Consider the following 24,532-nt stretch of genomic DNA (forward strand, 5'->3'; position numbering starts at 1 on the left):
GTGGGAGGAGGGAGAAGAAAGTTACTGCTCTATATTTGAAAGGTGAATCCCTCCTTCATGAGAGGATGAGGAAGGCAATCCAGAACCACACTGCAAGGACTTCCAGAGAGCTGCACAGGCTGGGAAGGGTTTTTTTAGTGCTTATTATTGCTGCAGACTGTTTCTACCTATGGCAATTATCATTTGTGGGATGAAATAAAATACCAAAGGGAAGCAAGAGAGATTCAGTTTTCAGACACAAAGCACTACTTTTAGGCACAAGAGCTAGAACAGAGACAATGAGCAGAAAACACAGTGACAGTAGCTTCCTGTTTTAATAACAGTTCTAATTGCTGCCATTCAGTTATTCAGAGCCAGCTCCACATTCCTGTTGTGCCAGGAACACTGGAGGGACTCTGAAGGTAAGAGCTGCCATCCTGCCCTTGGAAGTGCTCTGTCTTAAAAATTCCTTTCACTTGTGTGCGAAATCCCTCATAAACACAATGCGAGCACCAGGCAAGTGGGGCTATAAACCAAACAAACCAAACCTGGTAGGGTAAAGCAGCATGCACCAGTGGGCCCCATTCCCAGCTCCTGAGGCTCCAGCATTTTGCCTGCTCATTTACAGGACACCCAAGTCCACTTGGACACCTGACATGAGAAGTGCAACTGCAGGTGAGCACATACACACATTCTGACAAAGCAATTATGCAAACTGGACAGAACATCTCTAGGGATGTTTCACGACTGAAAGCAAAGCAGAAACAGCAGTTCATCTCAATTCTAAAAAAGAGTCATCTAAAAAGACAAACTATATATGCAACTCACAGAAAACCACAAGTAACTCTGACTCAGCACGGCTGAAATAAAATCTAAATCAAATCTCTTTACTGCCCTTTCCCCCCTTTTACAGGAAAGTCAGCCTAAAAGCACAAGGATGTAAAAATGCTCTAGTTTGGCAAAATAAGTCACATTCCATAAAAGACCTATTATTAGCTTTGTCACTGTTCTATTTGTCTTCAATGTCTTTTCTAATAAAACCTAGAAGAATGAAGGGCAATATAACTATTTCTAAATCTCTATGTAAACAAAAAAGGAATGTGCCTGTTTATTTTCTAGCACAGAACTAAACACACCACATCAATGATAAATGATTTGGGGAGCAGGCTGTGCTCATGCTGACCTTACCTGCCACGGACTGAGAATTTTCCATCCACACCAAACAGGGAACAGCTTACATGACACAAAGTTGATTTTTATAGAATCAGACAAATTTACATTTCTTTCTAAATGAAAAGTGTACAACAAACCTTACGGCCAGTCTCCAAGAGGCTTTTGTTTTCTCCTGCATTATAAGGGAGATTTTTTAAGTGCTGCCAAATGAAGCTCTTAAGAAATCATACCTTGGAACTAGTGAAATACTGTGGAAAGCATCAGCCACTGAGTCACACTCCCTTTATGCAACAACTGACCAGCACAGCTCCTTCTGTTAGATAAGCCTGCACTACTCATTTTCTTCCAATATTAGCCAAAGACTATTTGAATTAAAACTTTCCAGCTTTTCCTCTTTGGTTACTAAATATCCTTCAGCTTCACATTACCCAAAGAGCCTCTGGAAACAGCACATCCTATTCTTTGATGCTGCTGTAGGAGAAAGGGGAAACTGAGGGAAGGGAGAGATGTTTGCATCTGTCAGCAAAGAGAGAAAGAGCAAAGGAAATGGTGGGAGTACCACAATAACCCCCAGGGCTCTTATCCACACACAAAACTCAGATGCACCTCTGAGATGCTGTGGACTTGAGGGGAAAAACAGGTCATGGGTCACAAACACATTTATATATATATATATATATATATATACACACACTTAACACCACGTGACATTTTTCTGGCTCTGATCTACATAAAGAGTCTTTGCAGAGCAGCATTCACTCCTTTCATCAAGAAGGATGCAGCAGTTGCATTTTCAGCCCTTCCTTACTTGTCATACTCACACATACATGGGCCTACTGCGAGACAGGAGCTGGACTTGAGACAGCCCACACAGAGATTCCAAGCTCACCATTTTAGGCTTGATGTGTCCAGGTTTGAGTTATTTTTAAGAAACATTAATCATTAGCAGTAAAAAAAAAAATTAAAAAGATATTTCCTTCCTCTGCACAAAATGGTACATGCCATGGTTAGATTTTACATCGTAACCACTTGTATGTTGAGTATCAGCACAAAAAACAAAATAAGAGGTATAAGATACATGGGTTTCCCTTTCACACCCTTTAGCTGGCATGGCAAATGCTATTTTTTGCTACTTTTCTGGGTGTGAACATCTCATTTTATGTCTCCAGAAACAAAACACAGTGAGACACGATGCTTTGGAGTTTTGAAGGAGGTCTGTGTTTGCTGACCTTTAATTTAGTTCTGAACACTGACTGTTGTGGTCCAACACATCTACCCCAGTGACTCCAAAAGATGTTTATCTACACACTGCTCTACCCTGTTATTCAGCAATTCTGCAGGAATGCTTTAACTCACTGTCCCCTGGGAGCGGCCTGTAACATCTCCCATCATTCCAAAAGCAAATGGATACAGCTTGGAAAGCACCTCACTGCACAGGGCTGAGCAGCACAGCAAGAGAGAAGCAGCCACGTGCGATGGAAAGCACATTACCCATGACAAGGCCAGCAACTACTTCCAGCAGCATCAGTCCAGTGGTAACCTGGAATTAGCTCTTAATTAGTTTGAACTTCTGCAGCCAGTAGGCACAGCTGGTGAATTCCTGGCACCCCAAAGCAGGAGAGCAATGCTCCCATTCACGTTAAGGGAAGATCAGGAATTTCATCTCCTGTCACAGTAGCAAATAAATACATTGTTCACTTTTGTACCCCCTGCTAAAAGCAGAACAGGGTAAAAAAGAAGTGACCACATGATTTGCTTGGTTCAAGGGAGTGTAGAAATTCTAACCTGCTTAGCTTTGTGTTAGAGTTCATTAGAGAAGCCACAGGGAGGAATTTCTCTTTGTCCTTCTGCACATGCATGGAAAGGGACAAAATCTCCTCTGCCACCTAACAAGAGGACCTAAACCAGCTTCCTCAATTACTGGTGTTTTCTGTTACAGGGCAAATTAAGGGTTCTCTTAAACAAAAGCAGACTATAAATATTTCTTCTCATACAAGCCAAACAGAGAACAGCTCTGCAACCACGCTAATTCAAGGTAAGCTCCTGAGATACATTTCTTTAGATTTTTCAAGAAACGGAAATGTTAATTTGGCATGTTAGAGTCACACAAACCCCCAACCCATACCACAGTCCTGTGCTCCATCACAGTTTTTCTTTTCATGCTTGTTTGCTGATTGACAAACAAAACCTTGCCACTTTTTGAAATTGCTGAGTACAACTGGAGTGGGAATGGCAACACTTGCATTTCAACCACAACCTGCCACAGGAGCTGCAAGACTTTGTGAAAAGACCTGATCCTATCAACAGTTGCCAACTAAGTTAATAAATTGAAGCGACCCATGGGAAAGAAAGGTCAAAAGAAAAACAAGGGAAAAAAAACTCCACAAAAGCACCACAATACAAATTTATACAGCTTCTTTCTTAGAGCCTGTTCATGCAGCTAGAAAAACTGGTCCCAATGATGTGAGCAGGCTATACAGCAAACTCACCATCTTTATATTTTACATCAGGGGAAACTCAACTGATATAAAATGTTATTAGTGCCTGTGAAGTGTCCTGGCTGAAAAGCTGTCCAGGGATTAGAATAATTAAAAACTATTCAGGCTCTGCCCCTTAAATCTGATTCTACTCCAATAAAACCAATTCAATTTTTTTCTTTCAACTGTGAGAAGGATTTGGCCTTAAATTACAATACTCTGATAGCTAAATTTACAGAATTAGCAATACCCTGAAAATGTAAAACCGCAGAGAGAAAAGAGCTCATAAAAAATAAACCTTACGGGATTGTCAATTAAGATATTTTAGCTTCCCAACTTAAAATAAATGGAAAATATGCCATATGATCCTCTGTAGATGTTCAATCATTTTATTTTTATTATATTGAGGCCCATAATTGTACCTGGAAGGAAGGAAAAACTGGATCATTTTGTCCCCATTGGTCTAAAAGGCACAAGTACCATCAGGAGACATACCTGACTCTCTGACAGAGTGATGAGACCTCCATTAGCAAAGCTTCAGATGCAAGAAAAAAAATTAGGACAGTCAGAAAAATTTCAGAGGATTTAATTGTTCACACGGCTATGGAATAAAATCCACACCATTTTGAACATTTAATGAAACCATAGTCAAACAAGGAGTGCAGTGCACACCTAATCAAATATAAGTACTGCCATGTACTTCACTACATATGCTGAATAAAATTACTTTTGGACTCTAATTTCACCTTTTGTGTGCTCCACACTCAAAACTTAGGATTTGCTCTGGAAAACGTGTTTTGGTCTGTGCCATGCAGTCTGTAGTAGGCTATGAAAAACAGAGCCCTTCATGGAATCACATGTGTATGAGCTTCACTAGGTAGCTTTGACAAATCTGCCTTTATCCCTTCCTCGCAGCATTTGCATAGAAATAATCTTCTAGGTAAAACCAGCTTCACTGGAGTTAATGATGTCCCCTCACTGACCTGAGGTGTTTAAGCTGAAGAAGAGTAATTTGTCTGTGGAGAGAACTTGAGCATTAAAAACCAGCCAAGACCAAGAGTCTTTGCACTTAGCATCAGGCATTTATCACAAGTGACAATGGAAAAATAAAGAAATGCCAAAACAGAAAAAACTGTTCCCAGGAGGACAAAACCAAGGCTGAGGTTTAAAGTCTACCAGCAGCCTGCGCCCATCCTTCTCTTTATTTACACGTGTGGCCAGCCGCACCAGAACACGCTCAAAACAGAAATGTTTGTGCAAGAAAGGCCTTGCTGGCAGTGCTGCTTGAAGAATTGTCCTAAAGGAACATTTCTCTAAGTGACATTTTATGAAGGCAGTCTTGCTACAGCCCTGATCTCTGCAAGCAGCAAAACAACACCTCCAGTGAAGCAGAAGCAGCAGCTCTCCCAGCGCAGCCCATCAAATCAGGGTAAGCAAATTTCCAACAGCCTCCTGCTTCAGTGCCAGACTTGTCAATATTCCCCATTTACAGCTCCTCTAAAGGAGCAATAAACCATCTGCATCTCTGGTTAAGTAAAGCTTACAGAAACACAGGAAAAGGGACAGGAGTTTCAAGTAAAGAATGCAGGGAAAAATGTTTCTCCACTTAAAACCCCTGTGAGATGAATGAATCTGAGCTATTTATTTTTATATCTGAGCTTTTCTATTTCCCAAAGTATCTCACAAACCCCAAGTACCTGGCACAGCCAGACCTCGGAGCGGAGCTGACACAGTGCAGCTAACGTTTTGTTTACCAGAGACATTTATAATGCAATTTGCAGACATTTGCAAATGTTAGCTCTCAGACTGCTCTCCTGATGGGTTCTTTAACAGCTCAGGAGATGCCCAGGAACGGTGGCAGTATTAGGATAATCACCCTCAGGAGCAAATCTTTCCATCTAGCCTTTTAGTAATGTTTCAGCCTCAAAATGACAAACAGAAAAAGCCATTTCAAGCAACACGGACTCTGGCTCTAAAGAAATCTCTCTGGTGGGTATTTTCTTTTCACAAAAAAACCCAGTATCCAATAATTTCTAACTAATTCTATCCTGAAGATTTGTTGTGACATTTGGAAAACCTCTGGATGCTTTAGTTACTCCAGTCTTTGGTGTCGAGTACAGATACGCAATACCCCTCAAAGGAAACTACAGATTTTCTTTTTATTTTTGGCAGATGAAAAGGAAAATTAAAATTTAGTTTGCAGTAAAATTTTCATTTTGAAGAGGTCTTTAAATAACTTTCAGTACTTCATACCAAGTTATTAATTTAAATTACTTCAGCAATCTAGCAAAAAAAATCAGTCGATTAGACTTTGTCAAATTCCAAATAAAACTTACAGATAACTCCAAATGTCAAAACATGCTACATACCATGCCACCATGGGATCATTAAAAAAAAAATGTAATGACTTCAGTGTGAAGAGGAACAAAATGTTTTTCAAAAGAATTCTTAATAAAAACCCCAACAAATCCTAACTCAAATCCACAAGGATCTTCAAGCAACTAAGAGAGTTCAGGTACAAACTTCCAAAGGAAGATTACTTTTTTCACCTTTCTGTAAAGTGTCAAAATGTAATATTAATTCTTCCTGTTCTCAGAAAATCTAAAGAGGACTACCAAGCTATTAAACCTTCTAGTGGATCATTTGTGGTATGAGTTATTAGCATAATTGGGGGCACACTTTATTCTGACCTTTGCAAAACTTTCATTTCCCAAATGTGATAGATACAAAGTGCTTTTATAATACCAATAATGATTATTTCCTATGGGAAACTGCCAATTATAAGTCGGTGAAAAATGCTATATCAGATGTACATTGAGAAAATGAACACACCTACCAACAGTCAGACTAATTAAAGCCATTCTTGAAATATTAATAAAGCTTTCCCTTCCATGAAATACAACCTGTACATTTTAGTCCAGCTCTATCCTTGTCAGATCATTCTTTCAACAATAACAGATGTTTGATTAGTGGTAAATACAGCATTTCTGCTGTATTTCTTTCCCTGGCAGTAAACCAACACATGTGGGAAGCTGTTTTAACATTTAACCACTTGACTCGAATTCACATTGTTTATATCAAGTCACATCAAGTGCTAACAAAAACACTCAAGATAAGGAAACAAACCTCATGTTCTGGACACAGTTCTTAAAGGAAAAACAAAAAAAGGGAGAGGAAAGATAAGCAGTAAACCGTCAGAGAGCTTAGGTTTGGGTTTAGGATATTGACTGTAGCACCTTCTGCTGCAGCCACAAGTACTACAGGCAGTGTCTTCAATGGCATCATCTCCTGCTCTAGTGTCACCTGCTGTCCTGTGCCACCTCTGCCAGCTCCTGCCTGTGAACTGCCAGGAAAAGAAGGGACAGGGAAAGAACAGCCAAGCCAACGCTGCTGAACACACTTACTGGGCAGAGGACAGGACAACTGCCCTCCCACCAATACACCATCACTTTCACAGCAAATTAACACAGAGGAGAGGAGTACTAATAATGAAAAAACTGACTCCACATTACATGTGACAATACAAGAGCCTCCATGCTGATACATCAGTGATGAGCAGAGGAAAGCCTCCGATTTCCTTCAAAATATGCACCTGGAAACTGCCTCAAACTGCTTAACATTTTAAAAGAGTAAGCTTCCCAGTTCACCAACTGTGTTTAAACACAACGAGAAAAAAAGATCCTGTAGAATCCAGGCAACAAATTGTTCCATTAAGACATGGGCCGAAAGTAAAATAATTTTAAACCACAGAAGTTTATTTTTTAGATTTTTCAGAATATCTAGCTAGCTGCTTACTACATCCTTGACACAAAAGCAGACCATAAAGCCCTGCAGAGAAAAAAGGAATCCTACTGCTTTTCAGGCAGACAGACCCAAAAGACTTGTAGACAGAGACTTATATGGCCAAATGTTCACAACCAGGAGCTGGATACCTCATTATATCAGAGGGTCACATGTGTGTAAGTGAGGTCATTTACAAAAACACCCAGCACAAACAGTCAAAGTCCTCCAAATGTACAAAAATGTACAAATGCCCGAGAAAGGAGCAGCTGCAGATCCTGAAAAGGCAGTTCATACATCAGCACAAGAAATACCTGCAGCATCTACAGCTGCCCCAGAGATGTCCTCCCATTTGCTAACTACAAATGACCACGTTTCTGATCCGAGTTCTCAGTCTGGTATCGATCACAGAGAAAAAGCGCAGCTATGAAATCCAAGTAGATTTGCTTGCTACTTTTCATTCCAATGTTGACCAAGTCTCACTAGTTTTGAGGGGAAGAAACAACAGCTAAAATATAAATAACTGAAAAGTGTCATATGTGTTGTTAAGCAATAGACGGCATTCCCTGTTTGTCTGTCTCTACCCTTTGGGTACAGGGAATAACTAGACAGCAGTCTCATCACTCCACATACTGTACCTTTCAAAACTTGGCACAGCACCTCTTACATACTGTGTTTCAGCTCAAACAGCTCAATACGTGTCTCAGAGATCTGGCAGTAGTTCTTTGGGGAGTTATTTCCTACTTTTCTGGCTTAGGCAACCTGTCGAGCGTGGAAAATTTACACTTAGTAGATCCCAAATATGTACACAGAGAAAGAGGAAATCATAATAACCACGATTATAAATGAAGTTTTGAATGTCCATTCAATTTGCCACAGGTATTTCCATTGCCTCCAAGAAATGATTCTGATGTGGAACAGCACGTGCCACCTTCTCAGCCTGCAGTTGCTACAGGTACTGCGATCAAAAGGGATCAGTTTGGGTAAGCAGCTGCAGTGGGCAGACTCCATAACACACACACAAACTCCCTGCTCTCCACTGCAATACTCCTTTTAAGAGCAAAATTACAACTGATAAGATACGAACAGCAGAACAAAAGCAAGCTCTGGGAAAGCCAGACAATACTGAGAAGTTTTGTCTTTGATTAGCATCTCTTTACAGTTTTTTTTTTTACATTCAACCAAATACTGCTCCTCTATATTGTTGCCATACTCTTGTCTCCTTATCACAAGAGTTCCATACCTTCTTGGTGTTCCTCATGGGCAGCTCCTCAGAGCACTGACCCTTTCTCCTTCACACAGCAGCCACCTGACTCCAGTTCCCTTCTCACCACCCACCCCACTCTTTATAGCACTCCTCTTCTCATTGGTTACACCTGTGGCCTGTTAAAGCCAGGCCTGCTCCTAATCTTTGATAATTGGCCCAGCTGCAACTCATTAGGGGTGAGATTACTTTCTGCACTATTTTCTTATATTCTATCCTTCTACAGAGATCACAAAAGCAGTCAGAGCAAACATCCCTCTGAAATTTTCCCTCCATAATTTTATGGTTTAAAGTAGTTTAAAGTACTCGAAGAAAAGAAAAATCCTTTAAAAATACAATGCAGTTTTTGGCAATAATTTAGTAATTTTCCTTTTTGGCTTTGCCAGAAAACAGTAAGGGTTAAAGATGAACGCACTATTCATGTGGCAGGAGGAGACATATCAGTTTAAAAGAGAGCATCCAACAGGCCAGTAATCTCGCTGTATCAATAGTAGGTCTTGGCAGATAGTTTCAACAGGACAAGAGAGTCAGAAATGAATAAAACATTTTGTCCAAACTCAGCTGTGCACGACCTCTTTCCTTCTTTCCCACCATGTAGGTATTTCCTGTATCTGACAGTTTTATGATGACATTTCCCACTTTTGCTACCTTGCTGCCTTTATCTCACAGCTCTCCCCGTACTTTCCAGATCATCCTGCTAATTCTTTCACTCTCCATTTCTCACATAATTGGCCTCAGGTGAAGCCAGTGGCAGAAATCCCAGGAATGTGTCTGCAGTGGTTTCCCTTGGGAACACGGGAATGTCACTCAGGTCTCTGCCCTCCAGCTCTGGCACAGAGTCATGCCAGCTTTGGGCAGGCTGAGAAAACACAAAAGGGAAGAGTTTCCTTCCTCCACTCCCTCCATTTCACACACTCCTCTGGATAACTGCAGCAGACTCTTGTGCTCTGGTTTGCCCCTGGATCCAATACAGTGCACTAAGGAAACACCCAGAAAACAGAAAAGAAGGGGGAGAAGGGAAGCCATAAAGAGCCCCAGTACGTGTTAGAGAGCTGAACCTGCATGGAACAAAATGGTTTGCAAGGACCTCACTTCCTCCAGGTTTTACTGAGGCCAAACAGTACACAGTGCCACTCTGTGCCTCTTGGTTTCTGACCTGCTCTTCCCATACTCTGCTCTTTTGGATTCAAAATCAGAACTTCACACATTTTAAAAGAAGAAGGTTTAGCTTCAGGCATTGATGAAATAGAAACTTTCAATAAAACAATGCTATGACTTAGTTCTTTATATAATCTTTGCAAAAAAGAGCAAACAGTCTTTCCTTCCTGGGGAATGGCAGATAAATCTTCCCGGACAGTTTTACAAGGCAGTCACTTAGAGAAATATACAGACAAAGAAAACAACCTCTCTCAGCCTAAGACAACTCTTATCATAAACAACTAAAATTTACAGGAGCCAAGATTTGTTTTCTCCTTTTTCCTGCATTAGAATGTCTGATGATTCAGGTTTCAGACAGACCTACCACAGACCAGTCTGAAGCAGCAGTCTGGTAAACTTTGGAATCCTCTCCAGAAGTCCACCAGTCACTCATTCTTTCACCATTAGCTTTTGCTCTGGCAGAAAAAATGAAAACTGACTCAGATTAAAAAAAAAAAAATCCAAGACTTATGGAATAGCTTTGGTTGGAAAGAGCCTTTCAATGCCATCTAGTCCTGCAATGAGCAGAGACATCTTCAGCTAGACCAGGTTGCTCAGAGTCCAGCCCAGCCTAACCTTGAATGTTTCCAGGGATGGGGCACCCCCAATCTAAGTGAGAAACCTGTTCCAGTTTTTTCACCATCCTCATTGTAAAAAATTTCTTCCTTAAATATACCCAGTTTCAATTCAAAGCCATTTGTCCTGTCACAAGACCCTACTAAAAAGTTGGTCTTCATCTTTAAGACCTTCTTAAATATTGAAAGGTGGCAGTAGCCTGGAACCTTCTCTCCTCCAGCTCAGAAATGACCTTTTAGAATGTTATGTATCAGGTGTGCTTTTGGGCCAGCTCAGTCCCTAATTCACTCTCACACTGGCTTTTGGTGTGAACAAGCATTCAGGGACAAGAAATTAGTCTCCTTTCTCACTCCCAGCCTCTATTTTCTTTATCACAAGTGTCAGTTTAAATGCACAGGAAACTACAGAGACCCTGACAACCAAGACAGTCACACTGCCACAAATTATCAGTATGCTTTTGTTATCACTTGCTTTGAGCTCCCAGAGCTCTGCCTCCTCTCCAAACCACAATCTTGCTCAGGCTGAGACCTTTGCCACTACATAGGTTTTCCGGTCCTTGCACGCTCACCTCTCTCACACAAGTGTCTGCACAATGCTGGATTTTGCTGTAATTAAACAGAACAGTCTCCCAAAGGAAAGCACAAAGACAACAACATGATCACAAGCAGCAGGGAATATTTGGAAAACAATACTTCATCTGGATGCAGTAAGCTTCATTTATTTTTCTTTTGCCTCTCTATTTTGGTTTTATACTGTTGACTCCAAGTTTTAATGACCAAAGATATTTTAAGCATTCCTGACCTAGAAATGCGCTAAGAATAAGAACTTTATAATAAAGAAAACATTGGTCATCTGAAGGGAAACTCAGAGTATAACCCACCTTAGTGAGCTATGCATGTTGCTTATGAGCAGCAGATAAGTTTTCAGGCCTACAAGGACTCAATTTCCAGAAAACAGAGATAACAAGGGAAAAAAATCAGATAGGCTGTAGGATTCAATGGACCTGATTAAGAGAACAGTTGGGGGATTCATGGCATGGATTATTTTGACAATAGCAATCTGAGCAAATGGCTTTGGTCTCTAACAAGAAGGGCAGCTTTCCTTTATTCTCTCCCCTATAAAGTGTCACTTCCATTTGGGACCAGTTACCATGCCCCTTATAAGGAGCAGGCAGCAAATAGTTTGGGACTAAAACTCATCCTAAATTATGCTCAGTAGGTGTGAGAGTTCCACGCTGGCACAAGAAAAACAAGTGCAAGATGTTTCTGTGATTGGAGCAGGCAGATTACACAGAGAGAACTCCATCAATATGTGGCCAAGGAATGCTGCAGCTCCTCAACTCAGAGATACAGTGACACACAAGTACCCACAGGAGCACAGGTAATTTAATCAAAAGTGCACATGCCAAATATTCAGGCTCTGTCCTTCACATGAAAGGTCTAAAATTCTGTAAATAAACCACAGGGATCTTATTTCACCTCCATAAAAATCAACTGTGAAGTGTTGATGAATAAAATCAATGAGCTAACTGCAAGGAACTGTTTTAATTATTATTCCAATCAGGAATGCCTAATGAACATCATGGCCAGTTTCACACTACAAACTTGAACAGGAATTCAGCCCTCTCTCCTTTCCACAGTGTTGGAAAGCACCTTTCATTTAAAGGATTTTCTTTGGTAGTTTTCTCTTCAGCTCAATCTCTTTCAGACTAGGAGAGGGGTCAAAGTTCCTGCAGCTCCTGATTATTCAATAACATGACTAATGCTCCCCTAAGGGGAACATGATTACAGGTAAATGACGTGTTATGATAAAGGCACCATCTCCCATTTGCACAGGCCTGTCCTCCCACCCACCACTATGTAAACACAATAAACCTTTAAGGATGCACTGCCTGACTTCATCTCCTGAAGAAATACTGCCTGGAATCACACTGTAATGAAACACAGGATAGCACAGAATGGCCCCATTTAATCTTTAACAATATGATATTTTAACAGGCTTCTACCCAGACAACCTCTCCCAGGCATCCTCAGTGCAACCAATATTAACTGCAGCATGCTGTTCACAGACCCTAAAACTGGCTGTACAAATTGTGACTGCCTGGGGCTACTTTTGTTTTGTTATAGAGCCAAGTTCTCCTCATATTCATTTGATGCAAAAAGTTGGGAGCTTTGAAATCTGCTGTTCCTTTTTTCTCAAAGTTTTAGAGGTCTTTGACTGTCAGGATGGTGTGTAAAGCCTATGGCATGTCCTTCTTCATGTTGTGTTGAAACGGTTAAAAAGAGGATCCAGTGGAAAACAAAAAGCATCACCTCTACCTTCCTTCACTAACTAAGCCCCCAAAGGGGCTTTTCCCTGTAATATTTACTCTTAGTTTGAAAGCATCAAATGCAACACTCCAGGTAAACTTATTCATCTACTATTCCTTTATCACTTTTAACAAATGAACCAACAGTTCTGCCATTAATGGGTATTCATTCCAAGTCTCTTACCAGGTTTCTACTGCTGCACCTGGATAAGAAGTCAGCCCTATCTGTATTTTCAGACCATTGCTCTACAAAGATATTTACAGAAGTTTCTACTTTCCAAGAAAGCTATTTCTGGCCAATGTAGGCTTTTTTTTTTTCTTTTTCAATTATTTTAAACTGTACTTGTGCCCACAGAAGAATTATTTTTATCAGTTACAAATAAACAAACCAACTGTGACAGAACACCAGGTCACAGTGCAGCAGATTCCCAACTGCTTGTGGCACAGACTACAAGGATAAACCAACAATCCAGGAGTGAAAAGCAAGGAAAACAAGTCTGTTTTAACCACTAATGCCAAGGTAGGATAGGTAGAGCACTGCCTACAACCTTTGTACCGTTACTTCTAATTCTACAATTCTAGATAAACACCACAACCACATCCTTTGGTGTCAATGACTTGTTCTGCAATGAAATTTTCCTGTTGTGGTCTTATTGCAGGGGTGCTATGCTGTTATCTCCTTATCACAAAAGTTCCATACCTTCTTGGTGTTCCTCATGGGCAGCTCCTCCAAGCACTGACCCTTTCTCCTTCACACAGCAGCCACCTGACTCCAGTTCCCTTCTCACCCCCCACCCCACTCTTTATAGCACTCCTCTTCTCATTGGTTACACCTGTGGCCTGTTAAAGTCAGGCCTGCTCCTAATCTTTGATAATTGGCCCAGCTGCAACTCATTAGGGGTGAGATTACTTTCTGCACTATCTTTGTTTTCTTGTATTCTATCCTCCTACATTTTCTTACTAAAGATCCCTTTAGAGCAGATCCATCAGCAACTGGAATCCTCATCTGAGATTTCTCACGTGATTTAATTTCAGACAACATTGGAGAACTCTCACATGAATTTAGGTGTGGTTTTAGAAGAACAATAAAAAGCAAATGCACCACCTAATCATTATCACTTCAAAACTTTCATGCACAAAGCCTGTGCCCTGCTCTGCACCTGTGCAGTACAACAGGAATCAAAGAACTCATCTAAGCTGAGCTTGAGGTCTCAGTCAGGATTAGCCAGAAACTAACATTTGTCACAAGTTTCTGAGCCTGCTCAAGGCCTGGATTGCTAAAGTAATTGGAATTCTGTGCCAGATTGGTGCTTCTGGAGGAAAAGTGGTTTTCAGGCAGCAGAAGCCAATAGGGTAAGAATCCTCTATGCCAATGGGATGGGTGAAACTACTCAGACTAGGAAGGGAACATAAATTGGCATGCAAGTGACCCATCCCCGAGTACCAAAAGAAAGTAAAAACCTTGCTCTCCACAAACACAAGGTGAGAAGGATCTGCTGGAACACAGACTCCAGAACCTAAATTGACTTTGCAGCTGTTTAGGAGCGGTTATCACTGGAGTTTATTGGGCCTGAGGGGGAGCACACCAAAGAGCAATTTCTACTCATCCAAACTTTCCAGGATGTTAGACTCCAAAAAGATAAGGCCTCTGAGAACTGTGAATACCCTCATCTGCCTGTGTCTGATCAACCTCACACATACACACTTCCTTAATGTCAGGATATCTGGTTTCAGGAGAGCACAGCACCCTCTGAATTTGCAGTTATGATCTAAATTTCTAATAACTTCTCTCCTCTCATGAACCCCAACCACTGCTTTTTCAGAACACATTTTTCATTCTACTGACGTGGACAGTGCAGCATTGCAATGGTAAACTGTATTTTAAACAGGAAGTAGATAATCTAGTACAAAACAGAATTAAAATACTAAAAGAACAGAAAATGCATACCTTTTGAAAATCAGAAATTGTTCTGTAGAAATTCACATTGTAGAAAATGTCTTCCTTTCCCTTAAAAGAAAAAAAAAAAGAAAAATAAAAGCCTTAATTGTGCATATTCATATTTAATTACCTAATAAAATCTCAGTAAACTACTTCAAGACCTTCTTTTTCCCCCAGAAATAATTTCTCCTTATGGATCAGAATGTTTACACAGTAGCAAACAAATACTGAGTGCTCAGTGAGTTTTCGTTTGAAGTTCATTTTATTTTGAAATTCCTGTTATTGAAGCAGAAGCATCATAGCTGCAGGTGACAGGAACACATGGCACCCATTCTTCCAAGCATTTAAAACTAGAAAGCAACACAATGGAGACTAAGGATGGAGCAGTGTGTCAGGAGCAGGGGAAAGAAAGTATTTTATTTTGAGACATACAATCAGGTCTCTCTATCATCCCAGCTTTGGGTAAAAAGTAATTTATGCCATTGTTGTTAGTGCTAGAATGTATTTCCTGCATTGCTTTTGCCAACACTCTGGAAGGATGGAAGCATCCACTTCTGTTTTCCCCATCTTTGGAGGGGAAGGAGCAGCACAGGGACACCCAACACCAACTCCTGCACCTCTGAGCAGTACAAGTGGGCAGGGTGCTTTGGTGCTGCTCCTTTGCACCCCTCTTTTTTCCAAATGCACAAACCCAGTGATTTCCTTCTGTAAGACCTAGGTGTGAAACCTTAAATTGGACATGAGCACAACAGCCCTCCAGCAAGCAAAGCAGCAGGTTTACACAAATAGGAATGAAAATGACCAAAGAGTGCTCAAAAACAAAATCAAGTCCAAATTCACATTAGAAATCCATGTTTTATAGGAGACAGTATTTTATTAAAAGAAAGCAAGTGTCTTCAGCATTATTGAAAATAACATGAAATTGACTGCTGCTTTTTCAAATTAATTTCTATCAAGAGCTCCTACACATTAGATCAGAAGCTGTATTTTTCTGTCTTCCATCAAGCTAAATCTTTCTTCCTTTACAGAAAAAATAAATTGAAGCCTAAAGTTGAGAACATCTCAATATCCACTAGGTGCATACACAGAATTAAATTTGACCTGATACTCTTCAGTTTTATGAGGTTTAAGTTTTATGAGAAGAAGAAAAAAACCTCACTATTAGAAACAGATTGCAGAAAACAAGGGTCTCAGCCAAGGGAAGCCAGAGCATGTTGTGGCTCTAGCATCTGCTTTGAGAACTCATGGCACATAAAACACCCTGAGTATGGGACCAGAGGGACTGAGAACCACAGCAATCACAATTACAGCAATGAGGGCAGTTAAAGAGAATACTTTCCTCCTCTGTTGAATCCTCTCAAAGTTGCCAAAAACGTCCATTAAAAGAAATTGTTTCAAATCATAAATAGCAATGCTGAGAGGATGATGGCTACGTACTTTGTTCTCATTAAATATTGACAGCATTCTCTTCTAGTAAGAGACTACACAGTGATTTCAAGTCTTTTTTAAATTATTTTTTTAAATGCCTCAAACTCTTTCATTTTGCTGGTGCACTTTCAGCCTGCCCTCAGCAGCTCCTAATTACATGACAAGATATCTCTGGGTCTCCAGGACTTTGCAGCTTCACACAAAAGCATCCTTACACTAACTCCTGGGTCAACTAGAGCCAGCTTCATGCTAAAATAAACTCCCTGTCCAAAGCAGGCCTGTGCTGGGAAACAAAGACATGACAAGATAATTTTCAAGCATACAAACTGCTCTGTCAGTGTGCAGCAGGAGATACAGCCCAGCCTTTTTTGTTCCCCTGCAGCCTGCAGTCAGATTTCAGCAGGGTTACATCAGTGTGGGATCCAGCCAGCTCCACTGGAACCAGGAGCATCCCAGCAGCCCTAATGCACATTCCAGAAACACAACCTGCTTCCCACTGGTGCTAATCAGCCACAGCTTTCTGGGCAGAACTGCCACTGGGCCCTGAAATTTCTCACGTTCCATGTAAACACACGAGTACAATCTCATAAATTTAATGAACAAAATCAGTTTCTTTTTAGCTATGCAAATACCAAAAATCTCTCTCTGTGTCTTTCCACCAGTTAAGTATTTCTTCAGAAGCTTGTTTGTGTCCAAAATCTCCAGTGGCCCTTTCAGCGAGACTGTAAATTCTTTGAGGGAAGCACTCGGAGCCAGAGTGCAGCCTCAGTCCCTGAAGCACTGTGCAGCTTGTAATTCACAGCAACAGGACAACTGATGGAGGAATGGACAGTGGCTGCAGCCTCAGCTCTGCCCTCCCTTCCACAGCTGGGTTAAAGGCTAAAATACAAAAACCCCACAACTTTCATTTTCCTCGTGTTCCAAAGAAAAAGAAAAAAAAAACATTAAATGAATAAGCCTTAAGTACCTCGATGCCTGCTTTTTTTTTTTTTTTTTTTTTTTTTGAAAAGGATCTTTAATTTGATGTTCCTCACAACACCAGGGCAGGTGTAGAGGAATCAAATTCTGATGTGGCCAGTGTTCATTCTGGCCACAACACACATTTCTTCACTGGTGTTCAGTAAAGCACAACGTGTTTCTTCACTTGTCACCTGGCCTTTCCTGTCACCTTAAATACACCCCATGGTTTCCTCTCTCTTCACAACCTAACCCCCTTATAAGCTCCAAGGAAAAGACTTATTTTTGCAAAAGACCCAGCTGAATCATAATGACCCTTCAAAAGGATGGGCAACCTTCATCAAGACTCTGGGCTTGTCAACAGAATTTTTTTCCTTTTCTTTTTCATTTCAAGCAGAAAACAAGTTTTCATCCAGAGGGATCCATCATTCAAGGTTCTTTTTCACCTGTCACTCTGAAATGCTCAGAGAAAATGACCTGACAAATACACACTTCTGCAAGACCTTCCCATTGATGGACACTTGGTTACAGATAATCACCTCCTTGAGTTACCCAGAGTATAACTTTAGAATTCCAATAAGGACCTTTTGCCTCCTTCTAATTAAAAGCAAAGTACAAGTACCCAATTTAGAAAAGACCATTAGAGACTTAATTTAAACATGACAATTTTAGTCTGTCAATATACTGAAATGATCATTACCGACCAAACCTTCTCTCATTCTGTACCGGAAAGGAGCTTCGACCATAGCTCATTAGTTAATTTTAGACACACAACTGTTACCATTTTTCAGACATGAATTGCCTGTATATCCCTAATCTGGATGCACAGCTCTGAAAAGGTCATTTCTTTCTTCGTATTTTTTTTCAGGATCTAGGAGTAAGGAAAAAAAAAACAAAGCAAAAGAAGAGGCAAACACAGAAGGCAGGAGGAAAATGCGAAGAATTGCCTGTCATCCTCACACCTGGGGGCAGGGGATGTGGTGTGAGCTCCTGCCTCCCCGGGCCAGGCTGCTCCCAGGCCTCGCGCACATCCCTCCCTCTCCTGCGAGGCTGCTGAGAAAGCCCAGCTCCTTCCTGGCGTGGAGCCTTGCCAGGGACATCAGGCTGTTGCTGCTGACATGCTCCACACACCATTCGGTGGCTTCCTGCTCGAGGCATTACATAATCTGAGCCTCTGGCATATCTTTCTGGAACATTTCGTGTGCTCGCCCACAGGATCAGCAGCACCTTCAGCTCCCACAGCTCTGCACCTCCCTGCACTGATTCTGACCTGGAGGGCACTGACTGCAGGCACAGATGGCTGTTGATCCCCACTAAACACAAACTTGACAGTGTGACTCCAAAAAGGACAAAAGAAGCAGGTAACCACGCAGTTAAACACAATTAATGGTCACAGGAATACCACGATGGGAATCGCTTTCAGAAACCACAGAATTCTATCAAGGGCTGCTGCATTCAGCTTCACTGAGGCAGAAACTTATTAACCAAAGGGAGCACAGAGCCTCCTACCAGTACCACACACACCCCACCCCATCAGCCCTAAATCTGCCTCCAGCCATGAAATCCTGACTCAGGAGAGCTCCTGACTCGGGGTCAATGCGCACATAGCTAACCTGAAAGGTACAATCACTCCTTGATGTTTGCTGAGCAAGACTCAGGGCACTGCCCTCCTGAAACAGGCAGACTCTTTTCACAGAGATGTCAAGCACTTGGAGCCCAGAGATTCCATTTCATGAGAAGCTGTCAATTGATAATAAAGTACACCCTCCAAAATGATGTGTAGATAATAGAATCTTTTAGACCTTTTTGTACAGAGCAGGAGTTATATGATAAATCCCACATAACTTAAGCCAAGCAATAAACAACAGCAGCATTTGTGCAATACAGAACAGTTACTACAAACTCTAATCAGTATGCAAATGTAATAGCACCAAAATACACAATCTGCAATTTGACTCCGAGAATTTCAGGGTGTCTAGGATGTGATTATATACTATCCTACAACTCCTGGAGGGAATTTTACCTATGGCTAAAGGAAGTTTTTTGTTTTGTTTGGTTGGTTTTTTTTTCCTGGTGGAATTCTCAATTTTTAGTCGCCTCTAGTAATTCTCTGGAACCAAAATAATCATGCTGCAGTTTAAAAGGTTTTCAATCTATGAAATTACTCACTGCTGATGAAAGCATTAACAATCCAAGACTTCATTTACAGCATTACAAAGAATCCAGGCCAATTATGGGTAAATGCTTTTACTCAGCTTGGGCCAACAAAATTAATTATTATCATAAAAACCTGCACTCCAACCAAGAGTAAAGTTTAAAGGTGTCCCACCACATTCAAAGAGAACTGAAAGGAAGGAACAGGCCTGGACTCCAACATGAAAGTGGGCAGCTAATGCAGGCCCTGGGGAACGTGCAGCAGGTGACAGGATGGGAAGAGGATGGATACTCCTTTCAGGCCAGCAAGCCAGCACTTTGTATCACCAAGATAAAATCTGATATCTCCAGGGAAAGCTCAGCACCATCACATAAATCCTTCTGCAGCCTAATAGTTCTGTTTGGGATGTACTCTGTGTTCCAGAAACTGGGAGCCTGCTCCTTGCCAGCCTGGCTCTGAAATGTAGGCCAGCACCTCGAACGTTGCGTGTGGTGATCTATGCTTTTCTATCCCAATCCTCCAGCACAGCAAGAGAAAGGGATTAAGCAGCATTATTTTTCTCCCTGAATATTTACTGAGATAATTACATCCCATACTATAATACAAGATTATTTTGCACAGTACAAAATAACATGGAACAGGCCCGTTGTTTTATGGAAACCTCTTGGTCCCATCACTCTTGATCACTTTGGGCTCGTTCCTCCAGGAAAGTTTAACAGCAAACTCTTCCAAATGTACCAAATAGATGCACTCAGCTTCTTCATACAGTCCCATTTTTAGCAATCATATTTTTTAAATTATTTCACAAAAGATTATTAATGACTTAAGCCATCTGTGTTTCTAGAGAACGCTCCCTTCCATCCTTTCTTTCCTTCCTACTGGGTTGCACAGTAAAGACTTTTTTATTTACAACCACTTTTATGCCAGCAGATGTTTTACCACACAAAACTGCTTTGCTGCAAAGTTCAAGAAGAAAGTGGTGGGAAGAAGTTTACATAAGCAGACATCATCAACAAAAGCAGGAGAGCCTGGCAAACCACAGGCCGCAGTCATTTAATTCACACAAATCTCTCTTCGCCTTTCTCACTCTGCTTTCCAATTTGATTTAATTCCATAGGAGGATCTGACTGGCAGTCACTCCATAATGCATTGCAAGGTTTAAATGCCAGCAGCTTTCCTTGTCTTGACAAAATGTACAGAGCAGAAATTTAATTACAACTGGTTCAAATGCACTTTTGTTTTGCTTCTACCCACCTGGAACACGGAGGCCGTTTAAAGTAAACATGTTTAGTCACTGGATAATATGAAGTGTAAAGGAAAAGTTACACTGTAATAAACAGAGATACATTTGAAAACAATTTTGATTTCTTATCGCTGAACCTGGCTGCAACCAGCTAGCTGCAAGTGGCATGACTGTGATGGAAATGGCATGGTATTGCAGTGCAAGAAAGTAAACATCTTCTCCCAGACAGCAGCACAGCAGTTGAAATCCACCCAAGAAAACCATTTGCATTATCGGTGTGCATTATTCTGCCCTAACGTTTTGACACTGAGTTTAAACATTAAGCTGGGAGTACAATGCCTCTTTTTGAAACTAATGCAATTTCTTGGGGCAAAATCTGATATGGCCAGCCAGATTTCCTGAGTGCTAGTTTCTCCTAAGGAAAAAAAAAAAAAAAAAGAAGAGGGAAAAAAAGAGACATCGGTTTAATTTTGATTTGTCCAGTAAACAGATCAAAGCATTGCAGCTCTGCAGAGGAGGTTTACAAAGCCTCCTTGTGCAAACATCCTGGGCCTGATGCTGCCAGCTGCACTGAAGCAAATCTCATCTGACGGCAGCCAGTGCTGGTTTGTGCTATATTGTCCAATGCAAAAATTTACACTTTAAAGGGAAGTCAAATTCTTTGAAGTTCCACTTGATCAAAAATTATTAAAACATGCAGCTTGAATTTTTAGGCTGATCTTAAACACATGTAGCTGGAAATGTTTCACACTTCTATTCTATTTCTTATATATCAAAAACTGTATTCAGCTCTAGGCTCCTCCTATTCCAGTGCAAGAAATTCTTTGGGTGAAGGAGCATTTTTAACAAATATGTACAACGCCTAAAAGAGAGATTCCAGAACCACTATTAGATCACTGAGAACTGCAAGACTGCGAAGTGTAAATAATTTTTAGCATAGCTGAAACATCTTTCTAGATCTGTGCTTTGTAAGACTGTAATTTCTGCCCAGCCCCTTCTATTTCTTTTCTCATCCAACTGAGCAGTTGAGCTTGTTCAGGGTGTGCTGCTTGCTGCCTTTCACAGAACAAAAGAAAGAGGGAGGAAACCGAAATGACACAACCCATGTAAATTAGTTTTAAAATGTTCAGTGGTGGGCCTGATGTCTGCAGCTACTTTGATTCTTTGCAGAAGAAATTTCCTTTCTATACATATATATGGTTGTCACTTGAGCGTCGCTTTAAGCCAGCTTAGCTGATTCAGACTATGCCCATACCATTTTTATTGCCAAAGCAATAAAAAAAAGGTGTTCCTGAGTTATGTTCTAACTTAAAAGATTTACACAGGGAATCCTCAACCTTAGAAACAACACCAAGAAGAACATTGTAATTTCTGCTGCAGGACTGCTGTCAACGTCCATATGCAAAAAGCCTGCTTGATAAATATCCTATAACAGACTGTGCTTCTAAACCTGAAACTCTGCTCTTTCTGGGCTACAAATCAAAACTGCATCTGTTGCATAACAAAGGCATTAAAGATAATAGCCTCTAAGACTGCGTGGCACGTGAGTGTGAGCAGTGTAAGCAATGCCCTGCTCCATACATTACCCTGCACCCCGGGGAGCTGGGCTGGCAGAGCATGGCCATGTCCCTGATTGCTACATTTTGATTTCCAAGTCAAGGTCAAGAAGCAATTTACCAGGATCCCTGTTGCTAACACACATGGGCTGCAGGCTTTGGAGAAGTCATCTTGCCATGTTAAAAAAGGTCTCAACAACTGGAACATAAAGAGATGAAATAGTCTGTAAGCTGCTTTATACCCTCAGGTACTTCAGCACGTTGGACTGAACAGCATGGATGCCAATTCTTTTTAACCTGCATATATCAGCTCTGTATATATATTCTAATTAAAAACACTATATTGCAGTGTATTCCCTCATCTGAGGTATCAGCAAATGGGCACCAAGCAGGTTACATAAAAAATAACAAAGAATGCATTGGAATAAATGCCATAAAATAAATAATGCAAGGATCGTCCCTGCCCCAGAAACCTTGCAATTTAGGCCACGAACAAAGAATCCTTTAGGGATCATACCAAACCTACCTCACATTCCTCAGCTGACATTTACATTGTGCTGTACTTCTTCGGTTCATACTTTCAGGGCTGAACTATGCACTTGTTCTGATGTGCACTGCTGAAATCTGCTCTGGATCTCGTGGTTCACAAGACTGTGAGCCTTCTTGTCAGGCATTATCATGACATTTAGGATAGATATTGAAAAATACCTAATCAGAACACTGTGGGTGAGGGGTGTGTCGTACTGTATTTGACCCAAGTCTTCCTGTAGAACAAAGAATTTTAATTTTTAAAGTGTGACCAGCTATGCCCATACCCAAAAGACAGGGGGAGAGGGAAGGGGGACAGGGTGGTGGAATTACCAAAACAATACCAAGCAACAAGCAGCTTTCTGTCTGGGCCCCTCTCCTCCTGTGTCACAAGTTACCTGTCCTAAGCCAGGAGTATCACTGTTCCCCCTACAGGATCAGAAGTGTCCTCACTGCCACTCCTTGCTGGCGGAAATTGAGCTAAAAATCCGTTTGAAATTGTATCAGTCTCAACGTGGCCATCTAAAATTCCACCAGTACCTCTCAATCCTTAAAAAGGGAATGCTTTTGACATCTGCTACAAATGAGAAGGCTTGAGCCCGCTTTGTGGATGTAGGCTTTGCTTTGGAAGGATAAACGGAGCCCCATCAGATGTGCAGACCATGGGGAACAAATAAAGGTCTGAAATTAAGGTCTCCAATTAACTATTTCACTTGCAAAAATTACAGACTGATGTAATCAATCTCCAGCTCTGGAGGGCTGGGTTTGTGCACTTGCAGTGTGCTGTACTCAGGTCAGTTTTTTCCTCATACATGGCAAATCCCCCTGCCAAGTCCTGACACTATTTGGATTCTCGTTACCTTTCTTTTGTTAGGTCAAATTTCAAGATTAAGAAAAAGAAGAAAACAAAACCACACAGTGCCAAACAATAAAAGAGAAGCTATTATCTATCAGACAGAATAGCTTTTTTCCCATTATTTTCCCTTTGAAAGAGGAAAGGAATGAAGCACTGAGTGGACAAGCTCCATTTGGCCTATGAATCATCCCTGATAAAACTGCAGATGCACAAACCCAGTCACAACAGTATCACAGTAAGAGAGATCAGATAAATTTCCATAACCATCCAAAAGGCCCCTGAGATGAGGCAGGATGATTTTGAATTGAATTTTGAGATGCAAGACTCAAATGGACTCAGGTTACTTGCTTGCAACACCCACACTCTGTCAATACACAGTGCTGAAAAGGAAGAGCCAAATCTTGTTAAAATTATGTCTCAGGCACTAAGAGAAGTGCTAATTACCAGCTGGACTGAAGACCACTGAGATAAGCAAAATATTCCCTGCCACAGCCTTTTAGACAACATTCGTTAATTTCTAAAACCCAAGATGTGATGATAGCAGGGAGAGATGGAAGGAAGGGAAGGATTAATCCACTTTCAGTCATATTTAAATAAGCCTTCCTTTAAATTATTTAAAATTAACTGAGAAGCATTATCTTTTCATCAACTTCTACAAAAAGAAAGGCAGCCAGAAATTTATCTGTGCAATTAATGTGATATTCATGTATACAGAAGCACTTTTAATCGAAACTATAAGTTGGCTTTTCAGTAACTGAAGGATTTCAGGTAATGGTTTATGAAATCAAGAAATAACACCAGAAAAGTGGTTATAATTTAAATTAGCAGTCACCTTTTAAGGAAGATGTGTAGCTCACCTGAAAAATACCATAAGTCTACAATTTTGAAGTGTTTACATATCTAGTTTTATAGCTCCTACAAAGAAAAGCAAAAAACAAACACAAACCCGACACCTTACTCTGATAATTACTTTTGAAGAAATGCTTGCACAGATGTTTCCAGTGAACCAGGTGAAGCAGCACAAGTTTTGGTGCCAATTTCAGATTATTCACGAAGGCGTTCGTGAGCATTGCAATGCTGCCGAAGGCTCAGGCTACTCCTTTAGGTGTGTCCCTT

At 40.9% G+C, this 24,532-nt stretch overlaps 1 protein-coding gene across 5 annotated transcripts in view; it reads right to left on the minus strand.

The window, feature by feature from the left end:
* Positions 1-24,532, minus strand: part of PLCB4 (phospholipase C beta 4) — a 176,996-nt gene that overhangs the window by 142,700 nt on the left and 9,764 nt on the right. For 4 of the 5 annotated variants that reach the window (XM_059468217.1, XM_059468215.1, XM_059468216.1 and 1 more), the window contains exon 2: positions 14,703-14,762. The gene's annotated coding sequence lies outside the window, so the exon portion shown is untranslated. Of the gene's footprint in view, positions 1-10,195; positions 10,248-14,702; positions 14,763-24,532 lie in introns of those variants that run through there. The other variant, XM_059468218.1, reaches the window with a different exon arrangement.

Source organism: Ammospiza nelsoni, chromosome 3 (genome assembly GCF_027579445.1).
Source record: "Ammospiza nelsoni isolate bAmmNel1 chromosome 3, bAmmNel1.pri, whole genome shotgun sequence".
NCBI lineage: Eukaryota > Metazoa > Chordata > Aves > Passeriformes > Passerellidae > Ammospiza > Ammospiza nelsoni.